Below are 6283 nucleotides of genomic sequence, written 5' to 3'. Positions count from 1 at the left end.
CACACAACATTTTAAAAGCACTGGAAACCAGTAATATTATTTAACCATCTGCCAGATTTAGAATGAGTTTCCACTAAGCCAAACTTGGATGAATCTGATGAAGAATGGGGGACATTTGGAGACAAAAAGCAGTAGGAAATTTCACCCCTACCCCATCCCGTCTCTACCCTGTCTCCCTGCATAACCTTGTTGTGGAAAATAAGACCACAGAATTAGAAAGAAAGGCTCTGTCGTTCATAAGACCTAGAGGGACAACAACGCCAAGAGTGAACACTAACATGCACCATGGACTTTGGGTGATTATGCTGTGTCAAGGTCGAACCACCACTGTGACACCCACACCCTCAGCACAGGCCACTAAAGGTAGGGAGCTGTTCAAGTGTGGGGGCACAGGGTAACTCTCTGTTCTTTCCACTCAATTTTGTTGTGAACCTAAAACTGTTCTAAAACAATAAAATGATTAAAGAAAAAAAACAAAAACTAGGCAGCAGGAAGAATGGAGAGGGGTGTTCAGCAGTCAGAGGCTGGGGATCCCCATTCCCCAGCCCCTTAAAACATCTGATTTATAGACTTTTGTACAAACTACCCAAGGCCCTCTCTGGGGCTTCCCTGGTGGTTCAGCTGGTAAAGAATCCTCCTGCCAATGCAGGAGACACAAGAGATACATGTTCGATCCCTGGGTCAGGAAGATTCCCTGGAGGAGGAAACAGCTACCCTCTCCAGTGCCAGGGTCCAGTCCTGGTGGATCCAGGGTGATTCGAAGGGGAGACGGAGTAGGCGAGGAAAAAACTTATTTATTTATTAATATAAGGTTAGATTAGGAAGAAATAGTGTAGTAGGAAAATTAAGTGGAGAAAAGAGGCTGAATAACTTGGTTTACGTGGAAAGCCAATAGAGTTCCCGACAAGGAGCTTGCACCATCTATGTTAGGCCACCAGCATCTGTTTGAATATCGGAGAGTGCCCCACCTTGGGCTCTCTCTCTTACGGATCTTAGAAGCCGGGACAAGTAAGTAGACATGGTGAGCCTTCACGCCCCAGATGGGAATTCAGCCTGAAATTAGAGTAAAGAGGAGACACGAGGGAAACCAGTCCTTCCAATGACTGCCCCCACCCATTGTCCTTCAAGGCCTTTTTTACTTTTGATTATACATAGAGATCAATGGGTAATACAAAGTTATGCAGCGTTAGCAGCCCAGACTCTTATCAAAACCAGGCTTTTCTCTCTGCATACAAGTCTTAGGTGATTTACATCATCTTCCGGCCAAAAGGGCCAATTAACATTTTACAGCCTTTTTTCTGATAAGGGTTTGTCAACCAGAAGACTTATTTGTGTTGTTCTTCCCAAAGTCTGGTGCCACTCTCAGAAAGCGCTAAATAAAGTTACATTCTTACATAGCAAAGATATAGCAATTTATAACAAGTAAAAGGAGTACAGTGATTATAACAAAAGAAAAGTAATTAACTCAAAAGTCTAGTGTTGTTAACATCAAAACTATTATATATCCTTTTCCATATCCCATTTACATTGATTAACATCCTCCCAGGTGCCTAAAAGATAAAGAATATGGAGGCCTTGCAGCAATCATTGAGTCAACAGTGAAATCCTGTTACCAATATGATTTTTGGCTCTTTAGAAAAGGCTCTGTATCTTTAAGATGTTTTTAAGCTTTGTGCCTCTCGCGGTTGGGGAGCTGCAAGCAATTCACAAGCTGTAAGAGGTCCAGGGGAACCTGTTAGGTAAGCTAGAGGGTTATCAGAGGGGGTTTTAAACTGAGACATTCTTTTGCAGGAGACTGAAGCCCTGAATTAACTTTTTCCAGAGAGTGTCAGAAAAGTAAAAAAGTACAATACAATAAGGCAGGCATATTCTTATTTTTTGGGGGGGTACATGCTCAGGAAATACCAGGGGGAAAACCCGAGGCCGGATTCGCCTTGCCCATCAAGGCCTCTGCCGCATGACCTTGTCACGGGTGGGCTTCCTCATGCTGGCTCCCGGCACTCCAGAATTCTTGCCAGGGAAATCCCATGGACAGAGCCAGATGGGCTACAGTCCATGGGGCTGTAAAGAGTCAGACATGACTGAGCGACTGACACACACAAGGCCCTCCCTGAGAGTCTCTGTGAGAGTAGCCTGGTAATGTGAGGGGAAGAGACCTCTGAACATTCATCAAAGAAAGGGAGGATGAACCTGGTAATCCTAAATTAGCAAACTTCAAAAAAAGCTGTTTAAAAAAAGTGCTGATAATATACTTTTCGAAGGTCACAGTGTCCAATACAACAACAGGAAACTTTCACTTCACTCAGTGCTGTTTTACACGGACATGCAGATTTTCATCTCGTGTCACAGACTTAGGATTTTCACCAATGTCACCATCCCCATCCCCTTCAGCAGCGCACACAGGTTCCCAGCTGCTCTCTAGGGTAGCCAGGTCTGTGTCTCCATCACCTCCAGTATCCGCAACAAGACTTCTTTACTTTAATCCATTAGGGAGTTATAGTGGTTAGCAAGGAAACATGGCCAGGAGATGCTGACAGTCAGCAAGCCTTGGAAGATGGGAGCCAAAAGGGGGGTGAAGACGCTAGTTTCTTCCACAGACAGACTAACACGTGTGACCTGGTATATGGTGCCTTCCTTGTCGGAGCCCTGTTTCTTCATCTACAACACAGACTTCAAAGGCTGTGTATCCAGAATATATAAAGAGCTTTTAAAACTCTAAGAGGGAAAATGGATAAAAGATCTAAACAGCTACTTCACTAAAGATTATACACAGATGGTGTATTAGTTGTTAAAGTTGCTGTAACAAAGATTCACAAACCAGGTGGCATAACCATTTTACTTTCTCACGGTTCTGGAGGCTACAGGTCCAAGGGCAAGGTGTTGGTAGAGCTGGTTCCTCCTGAGGGCTGCAAGGGAGAATCTGTTCTGTTCTTCCCCCTGCTTCTGGAGCTTTGCTGGCAACCTTCAATGTTTCTTGGCTTAGAAATCTCTGCCTTCATCTTCTCCCTATGTGCAGGCACCTGGGTCCAAATTCCCCATTTTTATAAGACTACCAGTCATGGGACTTCCCTGGTGGTCCAGTGGTTAAGATTTCGTCTTCCAATGCAGGGGTGTAGGTTCCATGCCTGGTCAGGGAACTAAGATCTCACATGCCTCATGGCCGAAAAACCAGAACATAAAACGAGCAATATTGTTACAGATTCAATAAAGATTTTAAATAAAGGTCCACATCCGAAAAAAAAAAAATACCAGTCATATTGATGTTTACAGACTCAGGTCTTTTACCCACCCTAATGTTACACACCTGAATGGTCTCATTGTTCCCTGATCATTTGCAAAGACCCTAATTCCAAATAAGGTCACATTCTAGGAGTTAGAAACTTTTTGGGGGGGGAGGAGGAATGGACAAAGTTCAATCCATAAAAGATGACAGAGAAGTATATGAAAACATACTCAACATCATTAGCCAACAGGGAAATGCAAATTAAAACTACAATGACATACCACTATATTCCTATTAGAATAGCTACAATACACACAGGCACACAAACCTGACAACTGGACATCATTAGTCAATAGGGAGATTCAGATTAAAACTATGAGACACCTATTAGCCAGGTGTCCCACACTGCAGGTGGATTCTTTACCATCTGAGCCACCAGGGAAGCCCAATCAGACACCACTATGCATCTATTAGAATGGCTACAAAATACACATACATGTATGCATACATGCTCAGTCGCTCAGTCATGTCTGACTCTTTGCCACCCAATGGACTGTGGCCTGCCAGGCTCCTCTGCCCATGGGATCTTCCAGGCAAGAATATTGGAATGGGTTATCATGCCCTCCTCTGGGAATTTTCCTGACCCAGGGAATGAACCTGCATCTCTTATGTCTTCTACATTGGCAGGCAGGTTCCTTACCACTGGCGCCATCTGGGAAAGCCCACACATATACACATACAGACACAGACAGGACAGTCTTCAGTACTGACGAGGATTTGAGCAGCTGACACCTGTATGTCGTTAGTGGAAACATAAATTTTGGAAAACAGTTTGACAGTTTCTTCTAAACATGCACCTATCATATGAGCCAGAAATCCACTTCTAGGTATTTATCAAAGAAGAATGAAAACCCAAGTTTTACACAAAAGCCTGTACATGAATGTTTATACAATTTGACTCATCCTCATTCCACACTGGAAACAATCCTGATGTCTTTTAACTGGAAAAATGACACATATATCTAGTATACTCAGACTCAATTCAAGGAACAAACTGTTGATTTGCCCAATATTATGCATGAATCTCAAAGGTGTTTTGGTCAGCGAAAGAAGCTGGTCCTCAAAGGCCACATAACAAATGATCACACTTGCATAAAATTCTGGAAAATGAAAAACTGTAGGGACAGGAAATAAATCAGTAATTGCCAGGGGGTGGGGGATGGAGAAATTAGTGATTACCAAGAAGCAAGATAAAGGAATTTGGAGCATAAAGGAGCTGTTATGTGAGAAAATGTGGTGGTTGACAAACAACTGTCTGTATTTGTTAAAACTAGGAGAACTGTAGGGGCTTACCAGGTGGTGCCAGTGGTAAAGAATGCTCCAGCCAATGCAGGAGATATGAGAAAATGTTTCAATTCCTGGGTTGGGAAGATCCTGGAGAAGGAAATGGCTACCCACTCCAGTATTCTTGCCTGGAGAATTCCATGGACAGAGGGGCCTGAAGGCTACTGTGCATGGAGTCTGCGAAGAGTCAGACACAAAAGAGTGCACATGCGTGCACGTGCACGCACACACACACACACATGAGAACTGTAAACCACAAAGTCAACTTGACTGCATATCAAATGATAAAAACCATCACTCAGGAGGTAGGGAGAACCCAAGAAGGCATATAGACTGTGACAAAGGAGTATAGCTGTACAACAGATGAACGCCATAACCACACTGAAAGGGGTGGGAAAAAGGGGGTGACCTGAGTTACACTGGAAGAGGGTTCTGCTTGGGAGCTCTAAGGCAACAGACAGAAAGAATGATGTAACCACTTTATATTCTTATTGGTCATATTTTTTCTTTTCACAGGGAGTATGCATCATCAATTCTGAGACTACTTGAAGTCAAACCAGAAAAATACATTGCTGATAATGCACGCCAAGCTTGTCCCTCTCAGAGAAAGGAGTTGCCAAAAAAAGAAAAAGATATAATCATATTATACTTTTACTATAATCATGACCTTTATGGTGCTAGATTGGCATCCAAGATTTCAGTGTAAATTCATACATATGGAAGGAAAACAGTTGTGTGTGCATGTATGCACTTGTGTGTATGTGTGTGCACAAGCATGTGTGTGCATGTGTGCCTGTGCATGCATTCATGCACTAGTTTATATGCAGTCAAATTTTTAACTCTCCCAATGGCCAAAGATAAAGTGATTTGAGCAACAAAATAAAGACAGTGTTGGATTTCAACCCATTTATACATATATATATGGAAGGAAGGAAAGAAGGAGGGAGGAAGTAATGGAGGGAGGAGAGGAAAGAGGAAGGTCGAGTGGGTTGGCAGTAAAGAAGGAAAGATTGGTTAGAGAAAAAACACAAAGAGCCAAAAGACATGCCAAACAGAAAAATACAAATTACATTAAGATATAAATTTTCATCCATCAGATTGGCAAAATTTTTAAAACACTGGAAACCTATATAAAGTTGGTAAAAAGGGGAACTCTCATATACTGTTGGTAGAGACAGTTTAATGGTGGTTTAGCAGTATCCAGATAGGCATGTCTGTCAATTTAAGTCCATCTAAAATCTGTAAGAGTATTACCCTTTTGGCATAAAGATATATGTTCCAGGATGTTTACTGCAGCATTTGTTTGTGATAGCAAAAAACAGAAACAATTAAATGTCCATCAGCAATGGACAAGGATGAAGTAATAGTAAATACAATTCCAAAGAATGAAGTGACCCTTATGTACTCAGATGGGGGAAAAGTCAATAACATATTGATCAGTAGGAAAAAAAAACAAGTTTCATACCAAATATGTCTTGTTTATTATAAAGAAAGCACAAACTATGTGTGTTTGTAATATAATATATCTTTGAGTGTGCAAAGTAAAACGTCTGGGTTGATACGCATCAGTCAGTGTGTGGTGTCTACCTTCTGAACAAAATTGGAAACTAGGTTTTCTGTTGAGAATCAGGGTAGCTGTTCTGAACATTTTCCATTCTAGGAGGATGGTTCTGGCTGGAATTGTGTTCAGAATAGGAAATGCAGCTGACACTACAT

The sequence above is a fragment of the Oryx dammah genome, unplaced genomic scaffold (genome assembly GCF_014754425.2).
Source record: "Oryx dammah isolate SB20612 unplaced genomic scaffold, SCBI_Odam_1.1 HiC_scaffold_16, whole genome shotgun sequence".
In the NCBI taxonomy this organism is placed as follows: Eukaryota; Metazoa; Chordata; class Mammalia; order Artiodactyla; family Bovidae; genus Oryx; species Oryx dammah.
The sequence above is the reverse complement of the archived record's forward strand: the minus strand, read 5'-3'. Positions refer to the sequence as shown.